Raw genomic sequence first — 14,192 nt, 5'->3', positions numbered from 1 at the left:
ATCTACCACAATTGTACTTTAAAATGAACCTATTCGTGGTTTGTATTGTTGACTAAGTCCTATGTAACACCAGTCCGACGGAGATGTGTAGATTACGTCCACGGAGAAGAAGATACCAAGCGAAGTTTCAGGCAAAATGAGACAAAAAGAGAAATGTAATATTTTCAAATATAGACACGTGGGTCCCATGAATTTTTTCCATGGATCCTAAGTTAAAAATTCTGCTTTTGAGGAAAGAATCTATAGAATAATTCCCTCTTGTCTTTCTGTTTTCCTGTGTTCACAGATTATGCTGAGTCACACGACCCTCTTCTCATCCTGCCGTTTTCCCTCTCTCTCTGTAGCCATCTTTTCTTCATTCTTAGGTTCTTTCTTTTTCTTCTTCCTTCACGCCATTGTTTTTTCAACCTTTCCACAGACTTGTTTGGTTTCAGACCCTGTGACAGGGGACTGAGGTGCATATTTTACACATCAAAGCTGACCTGGCTTCCAGGTTCTCCCAGCATCCCTCAGTCCATACCAGACATACCCTGTCCCAACCCTGAACTTTCCAGCCCAGGGGCTGGCCTGCCTTTCCCCCAGAAGCTTCTCTCTCTCTCTCTCTCTCTCTCTCTCTCTCTCTCTCTCTCTCTCTCTCTCNCATATTTTACACATCAAAGCTGACCTGGCTTCCAGGTTCTCCCAGCATCCCTCAGTCCATACCAGACATACCCTGTCCCAACCCTGAACTTTCCATCCCAGGGGCTGGCTTTCTTTTTCTCCAGAAGTTTCTCTCTCTCTCTCTCTCTCTCTCTCTCTCTCTCTCCCACTCTCTCTCTTTCCCCCTCTCCTCCCTCTTCTCCTCCTTCTCTCTCCTCCTCTTTTCTCTCTCTGTGCATGTTTCTCTCTTTCTACACCCCCCCCATGCTGTCTTCCCTGGACTCAGCCCTTCAGCCAGTGAACTTGCCTAAGAACAGATTCCCAGTAAACCTACATTTAATATAATCTAATCTGGCTCAAATAGGCTCATTTTACCGGCAAAGAAATAGCTTATCAATGTTCTCCAAGATATATTTTGTAAGGGTCCAAAAATTGCTGATGGAAGATTCCATACTCAGATAGTAGACAAAGACAAAAGCGTTTATTCTGTAAGGACAACATAAACCCCATTTGTGTCCATTTATAAACCAGACCCGATTTTAAAAAAGGCATAAGGCACCAGCTCCAGGAACAGACCCTAAATCCCAGAAACTAGGCCACAAGACACCAGCTTCATGGACAGACCATAAAATCCAGAATGAGATCATAAAACCCACTCCCAAAGAACAACCTGGGGATAACCACAAAAAATGGAGAAGTATCTTATCTTAGGATGGGCCATCTGCACTGGGCAGCCCTAGTTCATCCTATTGTTAAATATTCATAATAGAGGAATGCAGATCACTGACCACCTGTGACCCCCCTAGCACCAATCAATAAAATTTTAAATTACCAAATTCTTCTAGAGAGTACCCTGGTTCTCTATAAGAAGGCCTGTGTGCCTTTTTTCTGGGGTCACCATTTTACAGAATTGTTGACCCTCCCACATGCTGGATGTTTCTGCAGAATCAACACTCCGTTTTTGCATGCTATCTGAGTCTGGAGTCTTCTTCAGTGATTTTCCAACACTTACAATTCTGCAGAATCATCTAGCATGCAGGGATCAGCCACTCCTTAGGCTGAGATCCCGAACTATGTAAAAAAGGAAGAGAGCTGGGAGAGCAAGCAGCCCTTCATTACTCCCTTAAATCTGACTCCAGATTCAATGTGCTCCACTACTTCAAGCGTCTGTTGCCTCGACTTTGCTAGCCTGAGAGGCTGCGAGTGAAAATAAACCCGTTCCTACAGGTCTGTTTCGCTGGGTAAGTTTGCCACCTCTACAGAACAGTAATAAACACAGTCGTTTAAAAAGAATACTAAAGAAGCAGAAAATCAAGACTCTCAAAGTAATTTATTTTTAAATTGTTGTGGCTATGAGACAGGACAGAGAAAATTATGAGTCTTATTGAAATAACTCATTAGCTGAGAAGCAAGTTTAATATAAATATATGCCATAAAGATACTGACATAGAGTTAATATTCTTTAATATATCGACAATTTGTGTGGAAAAAAAAAAACAATGAACTAGGATCAAAGCCTGCGTGTATTTGACCTTGAATAGGTCTCATTCTTTCCCTAGAGCTGGCCATCTCAACCAGACTGCGAGCTGTGTTTCTGTGAAGACCTGCCTCCCTGGACTCCTGTGAACGATACTTTACCTTACCAACTATAATCCTGTGGGTACCCTGTGAACTCATTTAAAATCTCTAGCAGCCCTTTGTAACTTGAAAACCTAGTAAAACATTATGTGGAACTATTGTAAGCTAGAAATCATATCCACACTTGTAGCTATCTCTTAGCTCTCTTAATCCTCATGTTTTTTTTTAAAATATTTTTATTAAAACCCAACTTGGCTTCACTAACTGACTAGTCCTGAATTTTTTTACTATACTGAGTCCATAAAAAACAAGTTGACCTTGAGTTGAGCTTAAGTGAAGCTCACTAGAATCACTAAGCTAGACTGTTTCAATAGGCAAAAAGACAATTTATTGAGGAAACAAACTGCTAAAGTGTTGCCCAAGGCAGAGAACAGCACCAAGCCTGGGGAAATAAGTAAGTTTCGTAGTGTTTCAGAACACTTCAAGGCTGAACCCTTCCACTTGGGAGATTTTTTTTTTTTTTTTTTTCCTGTCTTGGGTAGAACAAGGTCCCCAGGTTGTGCCCATCAGAAATGGGTATGTAGCTGCAATCTGGCCATTGTATTGGTTCTCTTGCCTATAGATGGCCCTTTAGGAAGGAAGAAGGAAACTGCAGATATTGCTGATAAAACAATGTTCCTGAGTTATGGGGTTTCTGATGATTGGTGAGGATAAGTTTCTTTTTCCTCATGGTCACCTGCCCTAGATAAGCTCAAGTAGCCATTCTAGAGTTAGTACTAGATGTTCCACCATCTTAGGGACATTCTTTGTGACCTAACAAACTTGAGACCCCTAAAACTCTAGGTTCCTCTAGGAACTCCTTAGTCTGCTGAGGGTGACAGTGGGGACCTAGCCCCCCCCCCCATTCATGTCCCATAAAATTCATGTCCCATAAAATTCTAACAGTGAGATTAAATTCCCAATGAAAAAATGGAATTCATTAAATATTAAATATTTAATTTTAATTAATCACATGTAACAACTTCAATTATAATTTTATGAAAAGCCATCTAAATTAATTTTATAAAAAAAAATATAACAAACCCAGCAACCTAAGTAGAACACTATCTGGAAAACAAAAATATTTGTAAGAATATAAGCTGGGGAAATTTATTTACTGTTATACTCTTTAGCCAATAAATAAACAAGAACAATTTTCATTACTTCAGCTTGCCAAGACATATTTTGTGTTTTTTCAATATTCACAATTTATTATGAGAAACGGTCAACTGGGAAATAAACACTTGTATAAAAGTCACACCTGAATTCTCACTCTTTTTCTTTTTCATTTTCTTTTGTTTGTTTTTCAAGTCACACACTCAAGCTTGAACAGGGCTCCCTGACAGTTTGTTTACAAGTGAATAAAGACTTGATGTCTGAGCCAAGTCTTGGCCTCCTTGATCAGGTATGTGACCTTTAGCATTTTGAGGTTGTTGTTGTTGATGATGATGAGGATGATGATGATGAGGGTGATGATGATGATGGTGATGATGATGATGATGGTAGTTGTTTTGTTCTTTTGTAAGGCTTAGTTTCTTCAAATATTATACAAGCAAATTCATAAACTATGAAAACCAAGTTAATTACACATGCTGGTACTAAGCCTGACACAAAGTAAGTTCTGAATAAATAATATGTTCGTGGTCTGTTGCTGATCCAGCCAACTGACTGGGTAATATCTCTAACCATGAGGCTTGGCGTGGTGGCTCACACCTTAATCCCGGCACTCAGGAGACAGAGGCAGACCCATCTCAGCGAGTTCTAGGCCAGCCTGGTTTACATATGGTGTTTCAGGCCCACCAAAGCTATATAGTGAGAGCTTGCTTCAAACTAAAACATTAATAAAATAAGTAAACAAAAATAAAAAATATCAAGAAGGGAACAGAATTGAACTTTACATGATATGGAATGCCTTTTGCTTATTTCGAAGGCAATTTTGTATAGTATGTGCCAAGTTTACTTCACTCACCAGGCTGGTAGATACATGATTTGGGCACCAAGGGTAAGCAGACTTAAAAAATGTTTAGACTATGATGTACTATAAAGAAAGAAATCACATCTGTCTAGTTAATTCACCCCAACAATTCTATTACAGAGAATAAATTAAACTTCTGTGACTTCTTTGTTTTGAAATCCACAGAACATTCGTTTAGCTAAGAGGATCCAAACGTAAGTATTGTAAATAAAGTTGTATAAATAAAGATCTTTAAAACAAAGAAAGTGGTTAAAAATCTATTTCTCCACCTCACTCAAAAATATCTATAAAGAGCTGTGTGTTCTAATCGTCTCTTACTGTCACCTCTCTGTGTTTTGCTTTTAATTTATTTTTTCTCATCAATCATAGAATTGGACAAAAAGAAAATGCCTTTTTTTTTTTTAGCTGCTTTTCATTCTGAATCTTTGCTGATCCTTCTAAGTGCACTTTAGTGATGTTTAGTTTTTAATCAGGGTCTTACTGCACTGTTTGCCTCTTATGCAAGACAGAAGCATTAAATTGGGCAAGCCAAGTCCTCCACCTAACCAGCATTAGCTTATGCATAACACTGAGAGAAAACAGGAGGATCCTTAGGCCCTGATTCCTTTGGTATTCAAAGCTTCTACTTTCTCTATCTGGCTTGTGGTAGTGAGGCCATGTTTATAAAATTTAGATTATCTCTTATTTTTAATTCTGGAAGACAATGAATTTAGCTATGTTTCTATTTCAATATTTGATCTCAACATAAAGTTCTTTCTATTTAAAAGCATTTTCATTAAAAAATACAAAATCTCTTGCAATAGGTAGGGTCCATTATTTCAATAAATAGTAGGATAGTTAAAAGGAGGAACACGAGTGTTTCATTAAAATATCCTCATTCCTGCCAAGATGATTGTAACCTACAGATCAGCCGGGTCTTCATCCTTAGAACTGACAAAACCACCTCTGCCCTTCAAGTCTCTTCATTCCTACCTGAATCAATAATCAATTCTCTATAATACATTCAATGTCTCTTGAATTACTTATTTTCCCTTGTAAGGCAAATGTACGCAAAGTCTTTCGTCACTTTATTTTTATTTTGTTAACCTGTACCCATTTCAATTTTTAGCATGTTTTTAATTGAAAAAATTATATCAGTTTCTCCTCTGTTGTTTGTTCAGCCTCACCCTGATATCCTCCCTTGAACTCTCTCCATAGTCTCCCTATTCTCAAGTTGATTACATCAGAGAGAGAGAGAGAGAGAGAGAGAGAGAGAGAGAGAGAGAGAGAGAGAGATAAAACCTCCCTAACTTCTTATCCTCATGTTCTCTGAGCCATTAGATCCAAGAACTTTAATACAGATTTATTCATTGGACCAGGATGTCTATGATCTATTGATCTCTATATTGAATCCAGCTGTGCTTTTCTATGATGGTCTTCATGCTCTCTCTCTCTAAATAATAATAATAATAATAATAATAATAAGTGGTGGGGCTGGGAGGCTTCTTTGGTAATGGGTAGAATCTGCTCTTATCTGTGAGTATGGGTGTGCACATTTTTACAAGAAAATTTGATGATGAGGGTCAGTTAACATCTTCAACATTTTTCCAAGTTGATTCATATTTTGATTTATAATGATCAGTGCTGAGAACCCTACTTCATATACCGTAAAAAAATTGTACAAGAATGTTTAGGACCATATCAGAAATTTGGAGGGATTATGCCTTAATCACAATCCAAAATTCATTCAGTTTTTCTCAGTTTTTAAAATCATATTCCTCAGATAAAATTTAACCCACAATTTGAGTTTTAGTGCTAACGTAATTGATCTGAGTTTTCAATAACTGTATCCAGAGGCCAAGCCACTGAGGACATGCTGGTTAGCAAGATTGCCAAAGTTTAGCTCTTGCCCCCAAGTCAGCTAGGTCCTGGGGAACCAGAAAACAGGACTCCTCTAAAAGTGTCCTGTAGCTCCAGTACATCCCTGCCCTCTTGCTCAGAAAGAGCACATAGAGACCCTAGTGGCTGAATTCTTACTAGTATACATTCTACAAAAGTTGGGGGGGGGGTATCAACACTGGAAATAACATCTTCAGTGTTTCCAATGGAAGCTGCAAGGTCAGAAAGACCTTGACCCATGACAGCAGATGGTCCAACGAGTAGAAGAAAAGTAAAGAAACCGTGGAGCTCCTTCTAGTTCTTACAATTAATCCTTTCATAGCCTCAGGCTGACCTCAAAAGTAAGAAAAGAAAATTATTAATTTGGACCAAATGTATAGCAGGAAGCAAAGTTTATCTAAAGAATAACGTGACTGGTAGTAATTTAAAGCAAAACACAAACAAGACTTTTAAAAGGAACAAACTAATTCCAGGCTCACAGGTCATTCCATTAAGTCTGGAATATGATTTGCTAATGTGCTAGGTGAGCCAACCTGGTGATAATGCAAAGGGAAGTTTCAATTTGCTTTTGTTTGTGATTTTTAGTTTTTGGTGTTTATTATTTTTGGCTTTTTAAAAAAAAACTATTAGTCATTGATTATAACTTTACACTATTTTCCTTTTAGTTTATTCTACTACTAGACTCCTTTAAAAATTTTTTGTTTTACTTTGCCGCATTGTCAATATATAAATATCAATATATTCTTTTAACAGTGCAAGTGATCACACCTCCAAGAACAAGATATCCAAGAAGGGCTTTCCTGGTTATGATCCTTTCCGGAGTTATTGGTTGGCATAATCATGTAATTGTACTTTCAATTGATAAAAATTTCTGTCTTCTAGGATATTTGACGATTTCAATCTCAACTCCTTAAAATACAGGAATTCTAGTCAATTCTTAAGTCAGAAAATGCAATAAATAAAGTAATGAAAGAGTTTTGTGGTAAGCACAAAACTAAGCAGTTAGTGTGCCCACTATCAGCATGAAAATAGTTATAAAAGTTAGTTTATTGACCCGGAAAGATGGCTCAGCCAGTAAAGAAAGGTGTTTATCATGCAAGTTCATCTTCAAAACCCACTAAAAGGGAGGAAAAAAGAACCAGCTCAACAGAGTTGTCTTCTGTCGTCTACATGTCTATTATGCCTACAAACACACTAGAAATAATAACAATATTATTAATAATGATTTTGAATATTGATAGATCAAGGATCTGTGACCGAAGGAACAAGCCAGTTGACAAAAAAAAACTTACACCCTTATCTACCTGAATTACATGAAACAAATAGAGCATTCACAAGAAAAATCCCTGATATACAAATGGGAGAAGCATGTGCCCACTGAAAAAGTCTCATGGCTTATGTGTACTTTTCAGCATTTTATTTTTCTAACTCTCAGCTCCTCCTGTACCATTCCTGCCTATTCTGCCATGCCCCAGTCTTGCTGATAATGAACTGAACCTCTATACTGGTAAGCCAACCCCAATTAAATATCCTTATAAGACTTTCCTTGGACATGGTATCTGTTTACAACAATAAAACCCTCATACAACAAGCAATGATCTAGAAGATTTGCTTTATCAGTATCCCAAGGATCCCATCCACAGAACCTGGAGAAGTAGAATGTCTTAGAAAAGCTCACCCACAACCTCCCAAACTGTAGAATAAAGAATAACACACATAGTTCTTGTGATATACTAGAACAGGCATTATAAAAGATAGGTTGGCAAAGCCAAGAGACATTTGCTAATGTATATGTTTCATATGCGCAAAGTACACACCCAGGAATTACAACCAGAGTATAAGTTTAGTTGGCTTTGCTTTTTGTTTGTTTGGCTGGTTTTTGGTTTTTTTGGGGGGAGGTTTGCTTAGTTGGCTGGTTGGCTGCTTGGTTGGTTGGTTTGGTTTTTGTTTTGTTTTGCTTGTTTTGTTTGTGATACTAGAGATGGAAAGCAGAACCTGGTGCTTCCTAGGTAAGTCCTTCGTCACTGAACTTCACCCCTAACCCCAGCTTACAATTTTAGCTACTAAAGCATCTTCACCAAACCACAGTGCACTTTAAAAGAAGTAGCAAGTTATAGGACTCAAAGGTTCTAGGAGCAAGAACTGTAATGGCATAGGATAATGAACAATAGGATTCTCCCAATGCAGGGCCAGAAAGAGGTCAAAGCAGTGCTCAGTGATGAATCTTCATTCTTCTTGGAAGAATGGGCAAATATAAACTACAAAATATAAGAAATTTTTACTATAACTTTTTAATATAAATCTGTTTCTGTTTTCAGACAAAGAAGCTTTAGACACTGTATCTGCAAGCTTAAATTGCCCTCAGTTCCACATTATATTTTAAAGTCACATATTCTGGCCCCAATACAATGATTCTCCATAACCTCTTTCCTCTACACTTTACCTTGGCCTCCACATTCAAAATACATTCTAAAATACCCTGTTTTTGTAAGAAAAACATGCATTCACTTCAGGCTTAAAGGCACTCACTTTTAAAACACTTAGGGAAAAAAATATGCATTTTCAAGAATTCTAGGGGCTAGAGAATATACCTCAGGTTGGTGGAATGCTTGCCTGGCAAAATATGAAGTCCTAGGTTTGATTCCCAGCACCACATAAACTGGACCTAGTGGCATGGGCCTATAATTCTGCCACTTGTGTGAGGGAGGCAAGAAGATTTTAAATTAAAGGTCTTTCTTGGCTATATAGAAACCTCAGGGACAGCTCAAACTGCATGATACCCTGCCTCAAAAAACAAAGAGACAGAGAGACAAAAGTGAGGAAGAAAAGAAGGGAAGAGAAGAGGGGATGAAAGAAAGGGAAAAAGGAAGAGAAGGAAGGAGGACAAAAAAAAGAATTCTGTAACTCAGAAATTAGCAAAATTATACTGATTCAAGAATTTTACTTTCTTTAAAAATATTTATATTAAAAGTAAAATAAACAAATGAGAAAAGCGTTTACTGCCTGCACAAATTTCTTTCCCCTTCTTTTTTTAAACTAATGTTATTAGGCAGACAACAGAACAAAATGTGCTAAGGTCATTGGACAAATATAAAGACTAGTAAAATAAAAACCCTTTAATTGGACCCTATAGAAAGAAGAGCTAATTAATGAACCTCTCATCTTTACTACACTCTGGGGAATATAGACTCATAAGTAAAACAGGAAGGAAAGTGTGGAGCAGAGACTGAAGGAATGACCATTCAGAGACTGCCCCAGCTGGGGATCCATCCCATATACAATCACCAAACCCAGACACTACTGTGGATTCCAACAAGAGCTTGCTAACAGGAGCCTGATATAGCTGTCTCCTGAGTGTCTCTGCCAGTGCCTGACTAATACTGAAGTGGATTCTCATGGCCATCCATTAAATGGAACACAGAGTCCCCAATGAAGGAGCTAGAGAAAGTACCTAAGGAGCTGAAGGGGTTTACAGCCCCATAGGAGGAACAACATGAACTAACCAGTACCCCCAGAGCTCCCTGGGACTAAACCACCAACCAAAGAAAACACATGGTGGGACACACGGCTCTAGCTGAATATATAGCAAAGGATGGCCTAGTCGGTCATCAATGGGAGGAGAGGCTCTTGGTCCTGTGAAGGTTCTATGCCCCATTATAGGGGAATGCCAGGGCCAAGAAGCAGGAGTGTGTGGGTTGGTGAGCAGGGGGATGGGGGAGGGGATGGGGTTTTCAGAGGGGAAACCAGGAAAGGGGATAACATTTGGAATGTAAATAAAGAAAATATCTAATTAAAAAAAACAGGAAGGAAGCTGATGTAAGTACACAGTGGTTAATTTTCTTGTCCCAACTTGTCATCCTTTGAAGAAGGGGAATTGAGCCCTGGGGAGCTGAGGAACAATAACAAAGCACTGGCCACATTAACAGTGCTCCCAGCTTCCAAGCACAACTGGGCTGATGGATATAGTAGTCTGGTCTGTCAACTGTGGTCTCCTTGAACCTCCAACAATGTTGTCCAAGCCCTTCTTGCTGTTAAGAGTTTTCACTGAGAAGTCAGGTATAATCCTAACAGGTCTGCCCTTATATGTTACTTGATCTTCTTCCCTTGCAGATTATAGTATTTTTTTTCTTTGTTATATGCATTTGTTGGTTGGCTGCTTGTGTGATGAGGGCACTTCCTTTTCTCATCCAGTCAGTTTGGTATTCTGTAGGCTTCTTGCACTTTGATAGGCATTTTTTTTTTCTTTAGGTCACGGAACGTTCTTCTGTGATTTTGCTGAAAATATTTTCTGTGCCTTTAACATTTATTTCTTCTTCTTCCTGTATTCCCATTATTTTTAGATTTTTTTTCCCATAGGGTTCCAGAGTCTCTGAATGTTTTGTACCAGGAGTTTTTAGATTTAACATTTTCTTTCACCCGTGTTTCCATTTTTTATGGTGCCCTCAATGCCTGAGGTTCTGTTTTATCTCTGTATTCTGTTGATGAAGGTTCCTGTTTGAGTTAGTAAAATTTTCATTTCCAGATATACCTCCATTTGGATTTTCTTTATTGATTTAGTTCCACTTTTAGCTCTTAAATCTTCTTATTCATTTCTTTACACTATTTGTGATTCCATATATTTTTAAGGGGTTCATTCATGTTCTCTTTAACCTCTCCCATATTCATAATGGCTGTTTAAAGGTCTTTTTCTTGTGCTTTACCTATGTTGGAATACTCAGGGTCTTTTGTGGTAGGATTGTTAAACTCTACTGGAGACATATTGTCCTGGCTGTTATGATTGTGACTTTATCACAGGATCTGGGAATCTAGGATTGATAAGATGGTTACAGTAGGTGATAATATGTGTTCTTGTCTTTGCTGGATCGGTGCTCCTTTATCTTGGTTTCCTTTTCCTTTCTGGTTCTTAGAAGAGTATGATGACTAGATTGTATCCTCATAGGAAATTCTTCTGGGGTTCTGATAGATACAGTTCTTGAAGGTTCCAGATAAAATCAGTTTCTGACTACTGGATCTGACAATTAGGAATGAGGATGGGCTGAGGGCATGGTGGGAGTTTATCGAAGAAAGGTCGTATGTTGGAATGAGGGTAAAGGATGGGTAGAGGCTACAGCAAAAGGTCTGCTAAGGAGCTGGGAATGAGATTGGATGGTTGAAATCGGTGGGGTGGAGGGAGCGGTGAAGATCTTCAGTTATCCTACTTGCTTTCCTGGCCAGAGTAGCCTGTGAGTTTCCAGAGAGCGGCTGCAGGAGTTGTAGACAAACTGAACAAGTTGTGGGTGGGGGAAAGATATTTGAAAGGGAAGATTTGTATAATCTACTGCAGATAGGTATAGAAGGGCAAGGGAGTCTACAACAGGCGTTCTGCTGCAGAGCTGGGATGGGACAGGGGGATAAAATTTGGAGAAGCAGAAGAAGAAATGAAGATCTGCAGTAAGCCTAACTTTTTTTCTGGACAGAGTGGTCTTTGGGTTCCCAGAAAATGCCTGTTGGAGTTATGGGTTGGGATAAAGCAAACAATGGAGAGACAGAGGTTAGAAAGGAAAGATCTGTGTGGTCACTGATGATTATGGAACAGAGGAAGGGAAGCCCCAGATGATGTTCTGCTACAGAGCTGGGGTTGAGACTGGAGGATTGGACTTAGAAGAATGAAGAAAAGTCAAGATCTGCAGTTAGCCTACCTGCTTTCCTGGCTAGAATGGCTTGTGGCTTCCCAGAGAGTGCCTGTTGGAGTCAGTGGCTTTGGCAAAGCAATGAACAGTTGAAAGGAGATTATAGGAGTACACTACAGTTGGAGGGAGATTATGGGGTTGCAGTACAGTTGGAGGGAGATTAAGGGGATGCACTAGAGATGAAGGGAGAATATGGGGGTACACTACAGTTGGAGAGAGATTATGAGGGTACACTAGAGATGAAGGGAGATTATGGGGGTGCACTACAGTTTGAGGGAGATTATGGGGGTACACTAGAGATAAAGGGAGATTATGGGGGTACACTACAGTTGGAGAGAGATTATGGGGGTATACTAGAGATGAAGGGAGATTATGAGGGTACACTACAATTTGAGGGAGATTATAGGGTACACTAGAGATGAAGGGCTGGTGGAGCTGCAGCAGGTGTTCTGGTGTGGAATTCAGTGAACATAGTGAATGCAGTCTCATGTGGCTGCAAGTGACACTAAGAATGAGTGACAGGTGGGTGTACTCAAAGCTAAACAATATATTTATAACACCCTCTTTAAGACTTGGAGGAGGAAGTAGAAAGAATGTAAAAACCTGGCAATAGGAGAAAGGATGGTAAATGCCCCCATTTGAGAAAGACACAATTGTGACCTTAAAGCAGCTGTGGTTCTGGCTCTACACAAGAATGAGCCATCAGCAGTATGAAATGGATGGAGCAGTGCTCAAGAGCCTTACCTGCCACGACTGATAGACAGGGGAGATGTTTTTCACTAATAGGTTCAAGACAAGTGGAAATCATCTAGTTGGGTTATGTGTCTGTGGATAACCCTACAAGGCTCCAAGGGCTATTTCCTATTAAAGGGTCACATAAATGGTCCTGATTAAAGTAAATCTCTCAGAAACCAAAACCCAAAATGAAGAATATGGGCAAAGATCTGGAAGGGAGGAATGAGGATTGATGGGATAAGATGATAGATAATAGATAGGAGAGATAAAAGATAATAGGGGTAAAGAGTAGCCAGAATACATGTGTATAAAGTAGTCAAATAAAATTTTAACTAAAATCAAAAACAAACAAACAAACAAAAAAACAGAAACAGAAATCAACATTGTCAGATCTTAAGTTAGTTATGTACTTAGTTCAGATATTCCCAAACTGTGTCCAAAGCACTGCTGTAGAGGAAACTGATCCATCGCCAATGCATGGGGATGGAAGATTGGGTTTAAGTTCTTAGTTCAGATCTACTCAGCCAACCCCAGCCACAACTGGGAGATGTGTTCCAGAAACGGTGCATGCCAAACCACTCTTAGTGATTTACAGCACACACTACAGGCCCTGAGAGATCTCTCCAAAAGGAGCTTGTTTATTTTAGCTTAAAGAAAATGTATTTGACCTCAAAAACCCTTTGTACTTAATATTAAGGGATATGTTTATGGAAAGATTTTTTTCCAAATATTTAAAGATCATATAGGATGAGTTATAACACCAGAGAGCAATTTACAGCTACTCCAAAATCTCACACAATTACACAAAACACAGACAGATAAAAAAGTGTCTCCTGCTTTCATAATCACCAAAATTATACATACAAAGGACTATACTTCCTCTCACTGGATCACTCTGTTGCTTTGTTGAAAGTCTATTAGGCATGGATATTTGAGTCATTAATGAACTCTTACTCCATTCTGTTCGTCTGGTTTTATTTTATTTTTTTTCCTCCCTCAATAAACTGACTTAGAACCAAGTGAAATAGTTTCTCTAGCTTTGTTTTATTTTCTTCTCAGAACTAGTATAGGTACTTTGAATGTCTATATAAATTTTTAAAATAATCTTGTCATTGCTTACCAAAAATTATTCGGGTATTTGATTTGTTTAGGAGAATTAATGTTGTCAAAGTGTTGAATTTTCTAATTCATGAACATGGTATATTTTCTTACTCCTTCATATCTTTTAAAAATTATGTTTTGTGAGTGGAAGACCTGCCTCTGCCTCCTGCTGATGGTGGCACTGGGTAGCCAGGCTGGAGCTGTGCTGGAAAGCACACCCTGATGTGATGTGATGCAGGAGAATGAGAATTTTGAGCAGTTACTACCCAGGACCACCAGAAAGTCTATATCCTCTGTACATTGTTGGAGAACATGAAAGGCCAGTCCTCTAGATTCAAATCTATAGGATCTCCATGGCACAGAGCAACAACAGGATAACAGGGAGGAGTCCCAGTGAGGCTCCAGTGTTGATGCTGGGATAGAAGCCAGAGTCCTCAAACCAGACCAGTGACTCATTGCAATAAACACTTGCAAATGAAGATGTGTGGTCAGAGAGATATAGCGTGGGACACACCGTGACATACCAGGGGTGACACAATGAGATGTTTTCTATGCTTTGTGTGTGTGTCTGTGTGTGT

At 38.9% G+C, this 14,192-nt stretch overlaps 1 protein-coding gene across 1 annotated transcript in view; it reads left to right on the top strand.

Annotated features, from left to right (window-relative positions):
* Positions 1 to 4,258: 4,258 nt before the first annotated feature.
* The window catches only part of Cpb1 (carboxypeptidase B1), a 42,423-nt gene continuing 32,489 nt past the window's right edge, over positions 4,259 to 14,192 (top strand). The window contains exon 1 of the mRNA XM_021196654.2: positions 4,259 to 4,425. The gene's annotated coding sequence lies outside the window, so the exon portion shown is untranslated. The remainder of the gene's footprint in view (positions 4,426 to 14,192) is intronic.

The sequence above is a fragment of the Mus pahari genome, chromosome 4 (assembly GCF_900095145.1).
Source record: "Mus pahari chromosome 4, PAHARI_EIJ_v1.1, whole genome shotgun sequence".
Lineage (NCBI taxonomy): Eukaryota > Metazoa > Chordata > Mammalia > Rodentia > Muridae > Mus > Mus pahari.
The sequence above is the reverse complement of the archived record's forward strand: the minus strand, read 5'-3'. Positions and strand labels throughout refer to the sequence as shown.